At 38.0% G+C, this 20,689-nt stretch overlaps 1 long non-coding RNA gene across 1 annotated transcript; it reads left to right on the top strand.

Annotated features, from left to right (window-relative positions):
* The first annotated feature begins 3,459 nt into the window (after nucleotides 1–3,459).
* LOC137642202 (uncharacterized) lies at nucleotides 3,460–7,204 on the top strand. Its single transcript, XR_011044691.1, has 4 exons — nucleotides 3,460–3,508; nucleotides 4,754–4,856; nucleotides 5,801–5,933; nucleotides 6,471–7,204. It is a non-coding gene; the product is annotated as an uncharacterized lncRNA (long non-coding RNA).
* Nucleotides 7,205–20,689: the final 13,485 nt, after the last annotated feature.

Consider the following 20,689-nt stretch of genomic DNA (forward strand, 5'->3'; position numbering starts at 1 on the left):
TCTTTTGGAGCTATATATATAGCCTGCTTTCTGCCGAAAGCAGGAAGTTGGGTATGGGTAAACTCAGTAGTTTTGAGCATCAAAACCAACAAGATTTGAACCTTACCATGATTTAAGGTGATTGTTTCCTTGAGAATTGTATCATCCCTGATAGACACTTCAGAATTCAACCTAACATAACAGGGAGGGGAATTCTCAATGGAGGGGTAAAACTCTAAATCCGAAACTGGTTTAGAGCCCATGCCTTCACCAATGTGAAGGTACCCTTCACTCAGAACCATATGTTCTGCGTAATGCCAAAGGTTTTTCGCTGTATAATCTGGAGGACTAGAGATGGTGGAGCCTTGGACTTCGGTGCCTGTTGATGTGTCTCAGTCTTCGCCTCTAAGAATGCTTGAGCTCTCTTATGCTCTGCATCAATGTTGTCCATGAATGCTTTCATAGAAGCCATGAGCTCCACATATCCTGGGAACAAAGGGGCAGCTGGAGTCGGAAGAGGAGTAGAAGATGAGGCAGGTGTAGCGGATGTAGGGACAGGAGTAGGCAAGGAGGTAATAGTCGGTACAGTACATACCTGCTGACTGTCGATCGAGTCATCCGAGGCTTCCGTTGTCAGCAAGAGCTTTTACTGTCGACATGTTGTCAACTTCCAGATGCATATCTTGAGGCGCGTCCCGGACTTCATGATCTGCAGGATACAGTTGTACCAACCGGAGTTGTACCATCGGTATCTGATTACTGTACATTAGCCCTGGGGAACAGGAGATCCTTCATTTCCAATGAAGGAAGATAGGGGACACTGTTGAGTGCTCTTTTGGAATCTGCTCACCCAGTGTCTGGTGGTTTACTAGCCCCAGACTTTTTCATCCGGAGAAACGTTGGTAGCGTGGAATCCAGTATGGAGGAGAACCATGCATATACTGCAGTTGAAGAGTTCCTAGATAGCAAAGGTTCCCTTGGAAACATGACAAATTCAGACATAATTTGTATTTTTCCTAATAATACAAACATGTAGCTATTTATTTGGAGTATTACTTTCGGCGAAGCTGAAAGGACGAGTCATTAGGATTTAGTGAGGGTTAACTACCCATTCCACTAGTTAGTGGGGGTGTGGGTTGTAGGGGAATTCAGCTCGCTATTCCTCCCACTCACACACCTGCGATTGAGCTTGCTCTCCTTGGTGGTAGGATTTCAAAGGGGATAGGGTTAGCGGGTAAGTTTGTATAAATAGCTATAGGTTAGTTTCACTAGGAAAAATACAAATTATCTCTGAATTTGTTATTTGCTCAGTACCTGGAATACAAATTTACGCTATTATTAGGTATGACTCACCCATTAGGAGAGTGGTAGTCCCGGCCAATCTGGCTTTTGACTTTACCAGGGGGCTCCTTATCTCAAGTACGTTTGTACCAAATATACAGAGTTCCTAACACCTTGCTAAACCTTGCTAAGCAAGGTCTGCATCCTACGCAAGCTGTGTGTTGAGATAAGCACTGTGGCTGTCAAGGTAAATGTTATTCTGAGTCTTTGTAGAAAAAACTGTTATAACTAAGACTTTCCTAATGCCACCTCGCCAGGGTATGGGGACGCAACAGTATTGACACAATACTAGGTACACAAGGGAGCATGGTTTACCTGCAATGGTTTGAGGTCAGCTTGTGCAGAGAACCTGGGCTTCTGCTTTCCCCAAGAGAGGGAGGATGAAGAAGAGAATCAGAGCAAGGCATACCTTTTCATTCACGCACACTAAAACCGGTTAACAGTGCCCTCAACCCTCTGCTACTTGTCCAAAAAGGAGCTTGATAGAAAACGTATGGAGCCTCCTGTGGGTCATTTCTTGCAGGTATTGGGCTTTGAAAGTTGTTTGGCATTCCCACACCCCAGCCTGTAAAACCTGTATCACAGAATAGTTTCTTTTGAAGGCAAAGGATGTAGCTACGCCCCTGACATCATGGGCTCTTGGACAACGTGACAGAGGAAGATAAGGAAGGAGGGGGGGGGGGGGGGGAGGGGGGGGCTGGCGGGGGGGGGGGGGGGCGGTTCAGTCCATGAAACAATTATTTAAAAAAAAAAAGTCATTATTTCACGATTCCGTGTTAATGAACTTTGGTGTCAGGATGCCAGAAAACTTATAATCAATCAACCATTATTTCACGAAACCTTTCTTCAACTTTGATGCTAAATGAAAATTTCTTGCGGATTGTAATGCAATAGTTTCTGATGCACCAACCTTTTTTTTTTACTGAACCCATAACTTCGAGAAACAATATTTCCGTTGAATGCGTCAATACTTCATAAAACAATTTGCGGAATATTATTATTATTTGTAGTAGTATTATTATTACTTGCTAAGCTACAACCTTAGTGCAAAGCAGGGAAAATAACCCAGTGAGGAAAGGAAACAAGGAAAAATTAAATATTTTTAGAAAAGTATATAAACTATATAAAAATTAACATAAGAAGAGGAAGAGAAATAAGATAGAATAGTGTGCCTGAGTGTACTCTTAAGCAAGAGAACTCTAACCCAAGACAGTGGAACACCATGGTACATGGGCTATGGCACTAACCAAGACTAGAGAACAATGGTTTGATTTTGGAGTGTTCTCCTAGAAGAGTTGCTTACCATAGCTATAGAGTCTCTTCTACCCTTACCAAGAGGAAAGTAGCCACTGAACAATTACGGAGCAGTAGTTAAACCCTTGAGTAAAGAAGAATTGTTTGGTAATCTCAGTGTTGCCATTTGTATGAGGACAGAGGAGAATATGTAAATAATATGCCAGACTATTCAGTATTTGTGTAGGCAAAGTGAAAATAAACCGTAACCAGAAACAAGAATCCAATGTAGTACTGTCTGGCCAGTCAAAAGAACCCCATAACTCTCTAGCGGTAGTATCTCAATGGGTGGCTGGTGCCGTGGCCAACCTACTACTTAGCAGTGTATACTTCATATGACATAAAACAATTGCTCATTGAAATATCAATATGAAACTTCGAACAAGTGCTTTCGTCGTTTTCTGTTGTCTCAGCAAAATAGTGTGTGAAAATGCTTAGTGCTATTGTGTGTAACCTATAAGCGATACAAATGTTTAAAGAAGTGATGAAGAGAGAACAAGATGGGCTGAGACTGGAAACACAAGACAAAAGACTGAAAACATGACAATCATTTGTCAAAATTAGTTAAAACTCGTATATTCGAGAGTATGCAGTGGTTCAAAAGACCAAACTGTTATTTTGATATAATATAAGGACATCAAACAGTTCTTTTAAATGTAGATATTTATGTAGATAGAGGTAATCATGCGGTCACGTTTTTATTTGAATACGTATGCTCTTACAAACACTGTGACCTGAATTCAGTTTTCCTATTCGTGTACCTTTTTACGGACACAGGCATCCTCTCTGCGGATAGCAAGAACTGGCACCTGCACATACTAAGAAAGTGACCGGCTATATAAGTCGGGGAGATTTGCAACCAAAACATTCACCACCTCGGTCTTCCTTTAACAAGGTAAGCGCAGCACCATTTTAGTTTCTGCATTTCCGTTAGTGTCACTGATATTGATTTTATTGCTCTTAATTTTCTACGCTATGCCCTTATAGCAAGAAGTTTCATCCGTTGAGGTCAGGTCCTGGCGTTTCTTGGACTTCTATGAAATTATCCAGCTATTTCTGGGGATATAAAGATTTTGGGCAAATTATTTTTTAAGATCTTGGTGAATTAACGCTCATGTATATTTTTTAGATAAGATTTTCTATTTCATCCTCTAAAACTGTAAGTGTTGAATTATCTTTCGTAGTGGATATCTAACTGTTTTAAGCTCTGTTTTCCCAGAATAAAACTGTCTTTCAAGCAAGGTGGAATAGGCAGAAAGACTTCTTTAAATCATTTATTTCGTCTTTGCATGGAGATATTCTTCTGTTGTCAGGCAAGATGGTCGAAGCTCTGACTTGATTCGATCCCGAGTAGATTAAATTTCCTTTAAAAAATGGGATCAGAAGAGGAGCTTTTTCTCGATCATAGTTCAAAACCACAAATCGTCAAGACATTTCGGTTTGCCCCATTTAAGTCGTTAGAATATAATAACTGTTATCACTTTTCATCTTATTTATACAGATCCATAATATGGTTAAATTTTTGGATGCACGACTCCAAGAAAGAAGAATTCTTACACTTCCATTAAAAGTGGTGGGAGGATAAAGTTTATCGTTGATATTGTTGCTCTGAATCACATTTCTTTTGCACAGTGAAGCGAAGCTGTGGAGAAAACTTTGAGCGAGACCAAAAGATGTCCCTGTAGTATTAGAGAGGTGGAAATACAAGTAACCTATTATCAGACTCCACTTCCTGGTGGGGAAATCGCAGATGTAGTGAAGAGTGGAATTGTTTTAGAAATTACACTTAAAGGTGGAAAGAAGCAAAATGAAATGGTGGAGAGTAAAAGTTACTAAAAGAATATCGTATTAAATTGTTTTAATAGCAATCAATTTCTTGGGGAACAATTGAGAGTGAGAGGAGAATGTGCAATGTATTAGTAATGGTGAATGGATTAGGCAATTGAAAAATCGTAACCATTAAAATCATAACCATTTTATGTGTAAGCCTAATAGATGTAAGACACAGAATGGAGCAGATACATTGATCTAACCTATATGGTTATATTGAAGGAAGATCATTGTTTGATGTCAGTCGCCTTACTTTACATCTATTTCCATATTCTTGACCCTTCGCCAACACTTCTTCTCTCCTTTTCAGAATCAGAGACATCACAGACCTGCACATCATGAAGGTTCTTCCACTTCTGATGATATTATTCTCCCTACTCTTGGTTCTGACCAACGCCTTGCCAAGTCCTGGGGTGAGCCATCATCAGTTCTGTATAATTTCAATATCTAAGATTAACATTTTACTTTCATAAATAGTAACATCAAGGCTTTTAATTGGTTTCAAAGATAATACTTGGTATACACACACACACACACACACACACACACATATATATATATATATATATATATATATATATATATATATATATATATATGTGTGTGTGTGTGTGTGTGTGTGTGTAATGCATAATTAAAGTGTGCATAAGTAAACTTGTTATTATGCTGTAGCACTGTATTTATGATATCGCATGTACCTTATGATACTGTGTTTCATTTATTTTAACATGTACGGTATACTGTGGGCTATCTAAATATAATTTTTTTGTATAGATGCATACGCAGATATTACTATGATACCCAAGTTATCCCCATACGAAGATTTATCAATCATCAAGTGAAATCTATTCATTCTTGGTCTTTACCTTCGCCAACCTCGTTGTGGCGATGTTCATGTTTTGATAGGCGTGTGTTTGTATGTGTGTCTTTGTGATTCGCATAACTCAAAAACTATTTGACCGAATTTCATGAAATTTGGTGGAATGGTTGGTCACGATCCAAAGACAATATTATTGGATTTGGGGTCAAAAGTCAAGGCCAAGGTCACGAAAAGGTCAAAAGCTTCTTTTTGCCATATCGGGGCCAGGTTTTGTTTGATTTGTATGAAACTAGTGCCAAAATGTGCATAATTAAATTTCCTATCTAGTGATATACAACATAATACAGGCGAAGGTTTGCGCTCTGCATAGTGCCCATTCTAGTTTAACTTTCACCTGTGAATGAGTAAAGTGCTTCATCTTTAGTCTATCGTTTTTTTCTCCTTCCATCTTTTCCCTGTGATAAGGTGGTTGGAATGTCTCTTCACCCAACTATTTACATGCTCTTTAAAAGAGGCATTTTCTTTGTTATGCTCCAGACTGAGAACACCGCTTTAGAGGAGTTCAGAAGAAGCTCGAGGACGAGAAGAGCCGGAAGAACCGAATGCTGTTCTTGCATACCTCTCGCACCAGGAAAAGCACATTTAACGCGTGACTGCTGCAGTTGCAAAGGTGAGTATTCGGATATTTCAGTGAATTTGCTCAATAGGATCTACACTGGGTCTTAAATGTTTGGATGACATTTGGAAGCCGAAATTGTTATTTTCCTCTGATTTTTTTGCTTAAGGTCAAAAGAGGTCTAACGACAATACAATATTGCTATTGAATAATTTGATCTAGCGCGGATGTCTCAGAGCTTCATGAGGAAAACGTAAATTCAACTGTCATGCTGTATTATGCTGAATATAATGTATTAATACAAGCACACTGGCAGTTTCATGTTGCGTGAAGTTGCTTTATATAAGAAACAAAAAATAATCTAATATTCTTCTTAAATCACTTGAAGTAGAATACTCCCTTTTAGAGTGGCTCTGTTTTTCTAAAGGATTTTATTTTGGATATGTGAATTCTTGTTAGTCCGCTTCAGAGAGAGAGAGAGAGAGAGAGAGAGAGAGAGAGAGAGAGAGAGAGAGAGAGAGAATTTGCATTGTTACGCATTAACATCGATAGTCAGCTCTTTTTTCTTAGAAGCAAACTTTTTTTCTGCAGGTAGACCCAACGACAAACGGTTATCATGGTCCAGCCTTTCTCTAAACCAGCGTCTAAGATATTAAATATGCCGGAGTTAAACTAAAGACAGTGAGTCTAACAACTATTCTCAATTTTCTTTAATGAGGTGCATTTGCACTGACTCGCAGCGGTGCCCTTTTAGCTCTGAAAAATTTCCCTGCTATCTGAATGGTTAGAATGATCTTGCCCAACCAATCAGCTATCAGGAACCTTTTCCGAGCTAAAAAGGCATCGCTGTGAGTCAGTGCAAATCTGCCTGACTAAAAAGAATTGACTATAGCTCCTAACAGGTTAAGATAGAGGGAAAATGATCGTCGGCCAGTTGCCTTAATCTTAATTCTTGAATATTGTTATTTAGATTTATATGTTGTTATACGAATGATAGATTTAATACCCAGAAAATTTTCTATTGTAAACATATTTATTTATTTTTTAATGTAAAACTTTGTGATATAAATAAGTTGAAATAAAGAAGGCTTACAATAGGCCTACCAAATAAAACCTTGTTATTTCCAATTCCTGTGCATCGAATTCTATCAACTAACGATATGTTAGTTGAATGAAATTAATTTGTTTCAACAAGAGAGAAGTGTTAATCACAGGAGAGGATACTTTGGCAGGAGTTATGAACGGAAGTGTTGATGAGGGAACTGATAGAAAAGGAAATTCTACTCATCGCAATGGCAGTTTTGAAGAATCTCCGGCCTCTCCAAAATGGGGAAAAAATAACGATAAGATCGTTTGTGAAATTATAGGTTTTGATACTAGGTAGTCTACCTGTCCGGTATCTAGCTGTAAAAGAAAGGAAAATATTGATAGCTCTGGCTTAGTTTCTTTTGATGCTTTACCATTTAATAATTATATATTCTTTTGAAGAACACTTCTATTAGTAGCTCAACACCATACCGCTGTTCCGCATCTTCAGGCCACTGTTCTTCCTCGTGTTAGCCTATTTGCATAAGAACATCGTTGTCCTTTGTATCTCGGTTGTTAAAAACTATTAACAAATAAAGTACTAAAAGTGACTTTCACTCGTCGTTCACCTTATTGGCGTGGTGGAAGCAGTATTGAATACCCAAGTGTGCTTCATTTGTCTGTAGAGGTGTTACGGGATTATTACCCCTGGAGCTAATATCCCGAAAGATATTGTGTATGTAACAAGGACATTGTGGAGAATTTTTTATCTAAATAGATGAGTGGGAACTTAGTCCAGGAAAGTCTTCCTACGGCAATTAATTACCCAAAGCTCAACAGGGGAGGATAATGAGCACTTACTCTCGGGACACAAACGCTTTGCTAATACTTTACTGCCATAGTTCACTAACCTTCACTCTTAAATACAAAAGGAGGCAATTTTACTTTCCAGAGGCCGGAGAACTCCACACGTTAAATTGGAAATAATTTATGGGCTACTCTAGCTTTGTCAGGGCTAGAGTCATCTCACTCTAAGGCTCTGTTTCGACTCCGTCCCAGTGACCCCAGTGAGATGATGTACAGGTATCTTACGTTAATGCAATTAGAGACAATAAAAAAAGGGGGGAACAGTGGAGTATAAAAGTATAAAGTAAAGTTAAATGGGGATCTTCACCTTCAAAGCACTAAGTTAAAGAGCGTACACTCGCTGATACCAACTTACCTATGTCTAGAGTAGGTTACTCTCAACACCTTGGGTACTTCTGACCCGTCCCATAGTATAAATTGGTAAAATTAATATAATGCGGTTAAAGATACCAAAATATGTAATCTATTCCAAATGCTTTATTACAGTAAAAAGGGATGGAAATAACTCGATGATTTTAACACAAGAAAATTAAAAACTGGAAAAATTATCAGTAACTCAATTATAAGTTTTTCATATGATAAAATGAAAAGGTGAATTTACGACACAAAAAAATATGAAAATGTTAAACGGAATTAACTTGTGGATTAACCCTCAAACAGAATAAATAAGAGTCAAAAAATTCCGATCAACAATTTGTGCGGTAGGCTGCTGTGAGGTCCCAACATGTGGTCAGTAACCTCAAGCAATTACCAAGATAAAAAAAAATATGAGTACATTAATTTCCATGCACGCAGCCCGAAAGATGTAATGCCAAAATAATACCTTTACTTAGCTTATGAGAAATAGAAACTTATCTAAAGGGGGAATGGCCATTAGTTGAACTCACAAGATTTTTATATGTTGTGGGCGCCCATGTCCTAAATGTGGCGGTCTTCAGTTTGCTCACTAGGCCTACAGCACTTATTCTGCAGAGTCAACGGCCCCCTCCAAGTTCTCCAACTAGCCCCCAAGACTGGAACCGACGTGCTGTAGAATTAGCAGCTATGCACTAAACACTGGTTATTTGCTTGACCTCCTCTACGTAATCTTGGTTAGTTAAGGTATAAGGGGGCAGGCTAGTGATGGAGAGTGGGACACGAGGTTGACATTGGAGCCTGACTTGGCAGCTCCGTTCAGTACCGGGGCCTGTATGTTTGTGAGGTCGAGTTCAGGTCAGCTGCGTCCTCCTTCCTTCCCCCAAAAAAGCTTATCTTGGTGCGTAGGCCTATGGTCTTGAAGTGCCAACTCTCATTTAGGACAGGCTTGAAATACTTGTGAGGTGAGTTTTAAGCAATACACTTATTTAGAATACAAGGAGAAATCTTGCAACTCCAGGGGAGAAAGATAATCCTAACTCTAAACATCTGGCATACAGAATAAAAATGAAACTAAAAGGTAATTTAGCAAGTCGGGCTTACGTGTGTGGACAACCATACCTCCTAGACTAGCAGACTTGAGTTGTAGTTAAGAGATTTAAAATACCTAAATACTTCAGGTAGAATAATGAATACAAAAACACAAAAGTATTAATCTTGGGACACTCGCTTAAGAAAGACACATTACTCACATTTTTTCCTGTCGTGACGTCACGAACAATAACAAAGTCTACGTATAAACTATGAAGAAGAAGAGTAGTGAAGAAAATTCTTCACAGACATCTTTAAAACAACCACGGTTATCCTTCCCTGAATGCAGTTAACCAACCTTGTCTCGAAGGGTATGGGATACATGGGAGAGCCGTTACAACTCCGATACCAGTGTGTTATTGTAAACACGATCACTGGTGCTGGAGTAAGAGCATAGAAGAAATCTGTATTAAATGTGGGATGGAAGTTGAAGAAATAAGAAGTTGGGGGAAAAAGACCCAGAAAAAAAAAATCAAGAATAGAATTGTGAAACCAATAGAAGAAACTATTGAAAAAAAAAGTAATGAAAAAATTAAGATATATTGAAGGAAACGGCCCACAGCCTTATATCAGGGAAATGAATCGGGATAAGGCATCTCTTGTAATGAAGACAAGATTAAATATGCTCAATTTAAAAGCGAATTTCAGGGAAAAATGTGAAGATAATTTGTGTGACCTGTGCAAAGATGAAAAAGATACTACCGAACATTTATTTTTATGCCCAAAATTAGGACACTTAATGAATATAGACATAAGTTTAGGTATGTTGAAAAATCATAGCAGGGATCTGGCTGAATCCATGGGTAGGGAAATGCGTATAAAAGAAGAATTTAAGAAGTCCAAACTGACCACAGTACGTTGCCAAAACTGATAATAGCAAGGTGTTATCCTATCTAATTTCAAGGTAGAATGGAATAAAAGAATAGACTAAGAATCTCATTAGGGTATTAATTCATTTAAGGCACAGGTAATATAAGCTTAATAACAATAATAAGAATAAGCTTATAATCTTTGCACCTATCTATAAAGTAATAGAGTGCCCGCAAACTTATTTTCCGGAGTGAGCAGTAAGGAACCAGGAACCAGCAGCAGCCATCATAAAAAGAGGAGAGGGAAAATTAAGGCAAAATTTTATAAGGCTTTTGAAATACATTACATTAATATAAGGGGCATAAAATCAAAAGTGGACTCGCTAGAGGAAATAACAGAAAATAAAACCAACTGTTATTTGCATCACAGAAACCCATCTGAAGGAGGATGAACATTTGAAGATAGCTGGTTATGGGGTCTTTTATAATAACAGAAAATCAAACGGGGCAGGAGTGATGATTGCAGTAAGGAAAAAAAAAATGTAATGGTGGAAATAAAAAGTGAAAACCAGGGTCAAGAGCCTCACTGGGTAAAAATTGATAAAGGGAAATCTAAAGCTAGATTACGATTAATTTATGCTCCACGAGAAAATAAAACAAAATTAAGCTATTTAGAAAATATGTACAAGTCCTTAAAAGAGGAATTAATGATAGCAAATAACAGAGAAGGAAAAGTAGTCGTAAAGGGAGACTTCAACTGTAAAGTAGGAAGTATTATAAAAAAAAATATAGTAAGGAGATTTCAAAATCTGGCAATATGTTAAGAGATTTGGCAAAGGAGTCCAACAAGATATTTACAAATAGCAACCAGAAATGCAGAGGAACTTGGACGAGAATTGAAAAAGATAAGAAATCAGTGATAGATTATGCTCTAGTTAGGGAAGAAGACGACCAAGGTATTAGTAGCATGGTAATTGATGAAGAGAAAGTGATAACACCACACAGGATATCAAAAGAGATGGTGTATTCTGATCACTGTGTTATCCTACTACAAATGAATTGGTTGATCTTAAACAAGAAAGAAAGAAAATTCAGATACAAAATAGTCTGGAACCATTTAATAGTCCTAAAGGATAAGAAAGAACTTATAGAGATTGCCAAAGAAAAAGGAGATATAAGATTAAAATATTCAAAAGGGCAAGAAAAAGTGCAAGAAATAATAAGAAAATGTAGTATAAAAGAGACAAACAGAAAAAACAAGAAGTCCAAAGAATTTAGGAAACTAATGAAACTTAAAAGAATCTTTTAAAAAAAATGGATTAATCAAGGAAAGGAAAACGAGTTCAAGAGAAGAATTAAGATAAAGGAGAGCCTCGTAGACATACATACAGAAAGAAAAGCAAAAAGTGGAAGGTTTAAGAATAATCAAGCAAGTAGAAAAGATCAAAGCAAAAGGAGGCATGAACAGCACAGCCTTCTGGGAATTCAAGAAATAAGATGGAAAAAATGCCCGCAACTGTCCAGCAATAAGAGGGAAGGATGGAGAAATAATAGAGGAAGTTGAAGAAATAAAAAAAAAAGAATATAATTAATTCTACATAGGATTATTTAAGCTAGAAAATCCCCAGGGTGAGGAAGAGGTCTTGTAAGGAGAAATCAACAACTTGTTTGGTGAATGGCTGTCAGAAAGTGACTGAGTGAGATTCAGTTAAAAAAAAAAAAAAAAAAAAAAAAAAAGTATTAACTTATCAAGAAATAGAAGCCATCGCAAAAAGCCTGAAAGACAAGTATACAATGGCCTGGCAAGAATATAACAATGTTGTGATTAAATAAATGGGTAAATAATTAATAGAAAGTCTGACGTTGATCCTAACAGAAATTGACGAGAACATATGTATCCATAAAGAGTGGGAAGAGATGTGGATACTGTCAATCCACGAAAAGGGAAATAAAATGGAATTAGCAAAAAGAAAAGAAAAAAAAGGCATATTTATCACAAGCATAATTAGCAAAATATAGGAGAAAATAAGGATGGAAAAATATATGAACAGATTCAAGGAAGAGATGAGTAGATTCCAGTGTGTAGGCATTGAAGGGAGGTAGACGGCCCATCTTCTGCTAACACTGAATGTAGAAATCAACTAAAATGCCTTTTTGGGAGGGTCAACGTATGTATGGTTCTGTGATGCATATAGGTGCTTCGATAAGCTAGACGTGAAGGATTGCATGAAAGAAATGGGAAAAAGGATTGGATAGAAGGAAGGACTTATATTAACAATATGAATGAAAAAGTTAGAGCAGCCATCAACTGTCCAGCAGGTACAACAGAAGATATAAAGATTGAAGGAAAGGTGAGACAAGGAACTATATATGAACCCAAGCTATGCAGTATCGTAACAAACAAAGTGAATAGCATTAGTAGAAAAAATATTATGTTGATAAGGAATATTGAAATTGAATCACTGGTATTTGTAGATGATATTATGTTTCCCACAGGAAGGAAAGAGGGAATAGAATGTGCCATAAGTAATTGTCATAGCTAGGAGATCTTAAAGAAGTTCACAATCAACACCAACCCCCCAAAATCTGGTGTATTATTAATTCACAAAAGAAAGAAGAAGAAAGAAGAGGATATTAAAACAAAAGTGAAGAATGTGCTAGTAAGTTTAGTCAAAAAATATAAGTATCTGGGGGAATGGTGCACAGAGAAGGGAAACAAATAATTGAGTATCAGTAAAAAAAGCCAGAGGGTCGCATATACGACCCAAGAAATACGAAAATATGGGGATACGAGAAAAGTAGGAAAAATGGCATTGGAAATCAGAAAGAAAATATATGAAACAGTAGTGGTACCAACAATATTTGCTAATGTGGAGACCTGGAGTGTAATAAGAGATAAAGATATGAAAGATCTGGAAAACCTTCAATATAAGATAACAAGGAATATGTATGAACAACCTTCAAGTACACCATATTGAGGCATCTTTGCAGAAACAAGAATATGGCCGGTGTCCTGCAGAATAGAATATAAGAAATTAATGTTCTTCCATAACATAATAAACTCTGATAAAAAACGACTAGTAAGAGAGATAATTGAGGATCAGTTGAAGAACCCTTATGGAAAGTGCTGGAGTAAGAGCGTAGAAGAAATCCATAGTAAATATGGGTGGAAGTTGGAAAAATTAGAAGTTGGGGGAAAGGACACTGAAAAAAAATCAAGAAAAGGATTATGGAAAAAATAGAAGAAACTGTTGAAGAAAAAAAGGTGATTAAAAAATTAAGATTCATAGAAGGAAATGGCCCACAGCCCTATATAAGAGTAATGAATATAGATGTAGGTATCCTTTGTAATGAAGACAAGATTAAATATGCTCACTTTAAAAGCAAATTTCAGGGGAAAATATGAAGATAATTTTTGTGACCGGTGCAAAGATGAAGAAGATACAATTGAACACTTATTTTTATGCCCAAAATTAGGAAAGTTAATGAAAGTAGACATAAGTGTAGGTACGCTAATAAATTCTAGCCGGGATCTTGGCTGCATATATATGTAGGAGAATGCAAATGAAAGAAGGATTTGAAAAGTTCAAACTTACCACAATAGGTCGCCAAAACTGATGATAGCAGGGTGTTATCATATCTGATTTCAAGGTAGAATGGGATAAAAGTAAAGATTGAGAATTTCATCACTAAATTATTTATAGTACAGGTAAAATGAGCTTAATTTCAATAATAAGAATAAGCTTAGAAGCTTTGCACTGATCTATAAAGTGATAGAGTGCCCGCAAACTTATTTTGCGGAGTGAGAAATAAGGAACTACGAACCAGGAACCACAACATACAGCATGGCTTGACACAGAATTGAGAGGAGATGAAAAGTAACGCACGGATCCATCAGGACGACATGGCTATCTCACCCACAAATAGATTGTTCCCATGTCAAAATCCCGTTAATTTTGCTAGAGCCATGTCCTGCTGATGGGAGTGTACCAGAGAAATAAAAATTCTTAATTGTGGCATATTAGAGTTTAACCACATAAGTGCTCTTTTGTGTCATCTTCACTGATCATAGAAGAATATAAATTGTCCTACAGTTAGTGTATTTAATGATGGTTTCTTCTACCCTTCAAAATATAACTAATTGGAATAACAGTCCAACTCTATGAATGGACTATGAAAGTTTTTGTAAACTGTATTGAGATAAGACAGTTATCATCACAGCCCCCTTAATATGACGAAGATACATATGTAAGAACACACACTGACTAAGATATAGGCTGTAATCGGAGGGTTGAAAAAAAAAAATTGTACACCAAATTTCTTTTAGAAACCTTATGTCCATTATAGAGGAAATTCAAAAAGATCTACAATATTTTATTTTCTCCAAAATCAAGCAAATGTAACATAATTGGTGTAATAATGTTTAAATCTTTTTGTTTAAAAACAAGATATGTTTACCCCAGTAACATCGTATTGAATAGAATAATATCATCAATCCATATGATAAAAATAAGGTCACCTTTTGACTCTTCAATATAAACAGCTTATAATACAAAGAAAATTAGAAGAACATTCAACCCGCACTATGTACACTGTAATAGTCCCGTATTATAGTCCATAAGAGTTTATGCACAACACTAAGAAGCTGGTTTAATCATAGTACAAGCTGCCCCAACAAAGTGTTAAATCTCCTCCTATTGTCACAAGTAGTGTTTGAAAAACACTCTTGAAGATTTGGAGAACCAGGAGGCCTATCATCTTTGGAACAATTATACTCAGCTTCGAACTTTTGCTCAGAGAGCTTATGCCTCAACTGAAAAGGAGTACAATTTAACCATAAAGGAAACCCTTTCTGGTACAACTCAGGAACATAAATGGTGGTCTACCCTTAAATCTGCAATCTTTGGTGTAGATGCAACAGTTCCTTCTTTAATTAAACCAGATGGCTCAGTCACTCACTGTCCAAAGGAAAAGGCAACCCTGTTGGCTGATGTTTTTGACAGTAAACAGAGTAATGAAAAACTTGAACTTCCTCATTCCTGTTTTCCTGATGCTAAACTAACTAGTTTAGCTTTTTGATCTCGTGAGATTGAAGCTCTGTTGATGGACCTTGATGCTTATGAAGGTGTAGACCCAAATGGCATTTTTCCTTTGTTTTTTATAAAGACAGCAGATTTCTTAGCTCCAAAGTTATCTGTTATTTTGCACAAGTTAGCAAGAAGAGGAGTTTATAGCACTTGTTGGAGAATTGGTAATGTTACTCCTCTATGTAAATGTGTTTGTGGTAGCTCAAGTCCCAATGATTACCGCCCAATTTCCATAACTCCCATACTTTTGAAGGTCTTCTAGCAAAACGTCTTAATAATTTTACTGAAGGTAATCATCTATTCCCTAGTTTGCAATTTGGTTTTCGTAAAGGCCTCGAAGCATGTGATGCCCTTCTTACAATCTCCAATGCTGTACAGAAATCCCTTGATTGTGGTCAGGAAGTTTGTATGATTGGCCTTGATTTGAGTGCTGCCTTTGACCGTGTGAATCATGAGTCCCTTGTTTTCAAATTCAAACAGTTGGGAGTGGGTGGGTTGCTTTTTAGCATTATTATTGATTTTTTAAGTAATAAATCGCAAAGAGTTGTTGTTGATGGGTACCATATTGAGTATAAGATTGTGATATACGGTGTTCCACGGGGTAGTGTTCTTGGCCCATTACTTTCCATACTATATACACATGACATGTTGTTTGGCCTAGAAAACAAGCTTGTTGCTTATGCATCAATTCCATCCCCTGAATGTAGATCTGGGGTTGGTGAATTCCTTAATAGAGATTTAGCTAAAATTAGTGCATGGTGCAAACTATGGGGTATGAAGTTGAATCCTAATAAAATTCAAAGTATGATTGTAAGTAGGTCAAGGACAGTGGATCCTTAACATCCGAATCTCAGAATTGATGATGCTTTTTTTTAAAATTTGTATGACCCTTTTAAAATTTTAGGTGTGATTCCCGACAGCAAATTCACTTTTGAGAAACATATAAGGTCTGTGTCTTCTTCAATTACACAAAAAATTGGCTTATTGAGAAAGTCTTTTAAGATTTTCGGTGATCAATCTATTTTGAAGAAGTGTTTTAATTCTTTCATTCTACCTTGTTTTGAGTATTGTTTTCCTGTCTGGTGTTCAGCTGCTGATTCTCATCTTAATTTGTTAGACAGAAGCTTACAGTCTATTAAATTTCTTATTCCTGATATAGATAATAATCTTTGGCAGCGTTGTTCAATTAGTTCATTATGCATGATGCATAAGATTTTCCATAACTCTGACCATTCTTTACATTCAGATCTCCCTGGACAATTCTATCCTGTTCGTAATACTAGGCAGGCAGTTAATTCTAATAGCCAGGCCTTCTCCATCATGAGGCTCAATAGTACGCAGTACTCTAGAAGTTTTATTCCAGCTGTTACCAAGTTGTGGAATGATCTTCCTAATCGGATAGTTGAATCAGTAGAACTTCAAAAGTTCAAAGTTGGAGCAAATGTTTTTATGTTGACCAGGCTGACATGAGTCTTTTTATAGTTTATACATGACATCTCTTGCTTTTCCAACTAGGGTTGTAGCTTGGCTAGTAATAATGATAATCATAATAATTTCCGTCTAGTATAAGATTGTAAGCATTTGAATGACATGTACAAGAAGAAGTTTCAGGAAGAGGCAATTTTCCTAGGATCATGACCCGATAGCATATCATCTGGGTCGGCCCCTCTGATAAAATAGTTGAGTTTGGACCTCACTTGTTTTAAAGAGAGATTAGATACTGTTGTTTCCCCTTTAAAAATTTGTCCACCCTTAAAAGCTACACTCATTGACAGGTAAGCCTTGAGGAATTCCACTGGGCATAGAGAAGGATCTTCCTTTTTAGGGACGATCTTCCAAGGCCCCCATCATTTCATGGAGAGTTAATTTTTAGCCAGGAGTGCAGGATTTGGGTATAAACTAGCTTCTCCCGGCTCCGAGAATTCAATGTGGCCATCATCTCTTGATAGTGCCAAAATGTCGCTGACTAGCACCAGGAGCTATTGCTTATAAAAAGATCGATTTTTGAGTAAGATCCCTCAAGGATGATGAATACTTATCAATTGATGAGGCTAAGTGCATGACTTTATCTAAAGACCATGGGATGGTTTTGGGGGAAGCATTTGGTTTCAGTTTAGCATAAGCCTTAGGGATCTTATTGAACAGTTCACTATTGAGTTTTATATCGAAAGCATAGGCGATAGGTCTGGTTAGGGGCGATTTACATGAGGAAATAGTTGTGGAGGCCAGACCAAGTTCATAAATTGTGATAATTAATGATAAACAGAAGTCCATGATAAATGAAGTGTGTTTCTGTTTCTTAACAAACTCCACCCACTTCTTCTAAGAGGAAAAATATTGTCTATTTCTAGTAGAGGACTTGTATTCTTTTATAAAATCAATTCTTACCTTGGAAACTCTGTATGTTCTTTTAGCAGCTAGGACAAGAAAATCATGAGCTGAAGGTTTTTCGTTATCCAAGAGGAAGCGAAGACAGTCTCCTGTTGAATATCCTAGGTCAGCACTGGTGTCGGCAGAGGAATCTGAAGAGGTTTGAGTTCCAGAACAAAAGGGTACCAATTGCTTTTGGGCCAATTGTAGGCGACTAATACTACTGTTCCCTTGAAGGTCCAGGACCTTCATGAGGAGATTAAACGGTGAAAAAAGCTAAACGTAAGTCCACTGGCTCCAATCCAGTGACATCACATCTATCCCCACTACTTCTTGATCTAAATTAATTGGTACGTAACGGGGAAGCTTCTTGTTGAAGCTCATCGCAAAGAGATCTATTTGCAGTTCCAGGTCTTGCTATAGAATGAAACAGAATGATTTATCGTCCAGCGACCATTTTGTTTCCAGAGGCTTGAATCTTAACAGAGCATCTTCTGTCATATTGCGAACCCCTTCTAAAAGAACTGTAGATAGATGCCAGTTTCTTCTCTTCGAGAAAGAGAGAATGGCTAATATCACGTGATTGATCTATGGAGATCTCGAACCCTGTCTCTTGATGCAGTGGTCTATAGTCTTGTTGTCGAGAACAACCTGATGTGTGAGTTCGTCTTTGGGTTCAATCTCTTTAAAGAAAGATACACTGCTAAAGCTTCTAGAATGTTGATATTGAATTGTTGAAATGCAACTGACCACGGACCCTGTATCTTCTTGGTGGGTGTATGACCCCCACAACCTCGTTCTGAGGCATCCGTGTGGATGAATACTGTCAGAGAAGGAAGCTTCAGGGGGACGTGTGTCGACAAGCTTTTGGCAGTGGACCACTGCTTGAGCTGTTTGCACAGTAGAGCCGGGGTTTGGTGGCGATGATCTCTTTGAGCATTTGATGCCTTTCTTCTCCAGACTCTATTATCATCCTTGTGTCTCGCTTTCAGGATGGATTTGTAACTGCTGCGAATTGTAGCGAACCTAGGACTCTTTCCTGATGGTGTCTAGTGATGATCTTTGAATGAAGCAGACACCTGATCGAACTTGCGATTTCCTTCCTCTCGACCTGAGGCAGACAAAGGATGTGTGACTTCAAATCCCAGTGCAGATCTAGCCACTGGAATTGTTGAGCTGGAGTTAATATGGACTTCTTGAGGTTGATCTGGAAGCCCAGGGATTGAAGAAACTTCATAACTTCCAGAGCTTCCAGAAGACACTCCGACTTTGTTGCATCCCATACTAACCAGCTGTTGAGGTATGGCATCATTTGAAGACCTTTGTTCCTGAGTTTCTGAACAATGGTCTCAACTAGTTTTGTGAAAATCCTTGGAGCTATGTTGAACCCAAAAGGGCATAGCCCTGAAAACATAGGCCTTTCTGGCCAGTCTGAAACCAAGGTAGTGGTGGAAGTGCCGACCAATCAGAAGATGCCAATAAGCGTGGGTAAGACCTATGGAGACGGTGTAGGCCCCATGGGGTAGTTGGGTGTGTATTTGTGAAATAGTGAGCATCTGAAACTTGTCGTTCTGAATTAACTTGTTTAGAGGGGACAAGTTCAGAATAGTTCAAAGAGCACAAATCTTTCTTTTGCATGCAAAATAGACGTCGTTAAGAGTTCATGTATTACGTGCAACGGATGAATCCCTTCTGGAAATCCTGCACATAGTCTTCCAGAAAAGATGTTGTGGGTTAGATGAATCTCTTGAACAGTAGTGGTTTTGGTCTGCATTTCCAGGCTAGTCCTTTTGTGACTATGCTTTGTGCCTCAGGATCAAATTTCCATTGATTCCTAAAGCGAAAGTCTTCCAACATCGGAGGCTCCTCATTGTTTTGAAGGACCTGCTCCTTTAGTAGAAGTACCTCTGTTTCCTCGGCCCCTTAATTGGCCACCTCTTCCAGATTTTCCCCTTTCACTTGCATTTCTCCCTTGAGCTCAAACGGGTCGAAATGTGGTAGTGACTCGTTCGTAAATGGTATTGAAAGCTGGAAACTGTGTAACGGGATAGTGGCAACTGTGGCAGTCGCGGCAGGAAATTTTTTCTTGTATTGAAAGGATCTCCTAGGCTTCTTGTCTTTAGGCTGAGGTCCTGCAATGGTAAATTTCCCCTTAGAGGACATACCCCATTTTTGCATAAGGCTCTTATTTTTGGGACTTCTTGTACCACCTTTTGAGGAAATAGATATTTCCCCCAGATGTTGGACTCAAACAACTTTTTAGGTTCATGCATAATAGTGGCCGCTACTAGGACGTGCTCTATGCAGGCTCTCCTAGCTAAAAAGAATGAATGCAGATCACTATGGAAGGTAGCAAAATGGCTAGAACTGGAAAGAGGTCAGATTTTGAATACCCTGTAGTCCCTAATTAGTATTACTAAGTAAGACTGGTACGACAAAGAAGCCCTGAGTCTTTATTTGGCCTTCAATTCCGTTTTTAATAGAAATTCCAGAGCCCTGGGCAGCCTCTCATTTGACTGTTTACCTCTGATATCCCTATCTACTTTGCCAACTGTAAAGGTGCGTTGGAAATCTCAACTTTCTGAGTCATATGGGAGAGCAAGAGAAATAAGCTTATACTCCTCTAGCACTGGCAGAAGTTTACCTTCCAATACTGCCTTCTTGACAGCCTCCAAACTCCTTGAGGCAAAGGGGAAGACAGTGTCTTTTGGAGCTATATATGTAGCCTGCTTCCTGCCGAAAGCAGAAAGTTGGGTATGGGTAAACTCAGTTGTTTCTAGCATCAAAACCAATAAGGTTTGAACCTTACCATGGTCTAAGGTGATCGTTTCCTTGGGAATTGTATCATCCCTGATAGACACTTCAGAATTCAACCTAACATAACAGGGAGAGGAATTCTTAATAGAGGGGTAATACTCTAAATCCGAAACTGATTTAGAACCCATGCCTTCACCAATGTGACGGTACCCTTCACTAAGAACCATATGTTCTGCGTAATGCCAAAGGTTCTTCGCCGTACAATCTGGAAGACTAGAAATGGTGGAACCTTGGACTTCGGTGCCTGTTGATGTGTCTAAGTCTTCGCCTCTAAGAATGCTTGAGCTCTCTTATGCTCTGCATCAATGTTGTCATTGAATGCTTTCATTGAAGCCATGAGCTCCAAATATCCTGGGAACAGAGGGGCAGCTGGAGTCGGAAGAGGAGT

The sequence above is a fragment of the Palaemon carinicauda genome, chromosome 6 (assembly GCF_036898095.1).
Source record: "Palaemon carinicauda isolate YSFRI2023 chromosome 6, ASM3689809v2, whole genome shotgun sequence".
NCBI lineage: Eukaryota > Metazoa > Arthropoda > Malacostraca > Decapoda > Palaemonidae > Palaemon > Palaemon carinicauda.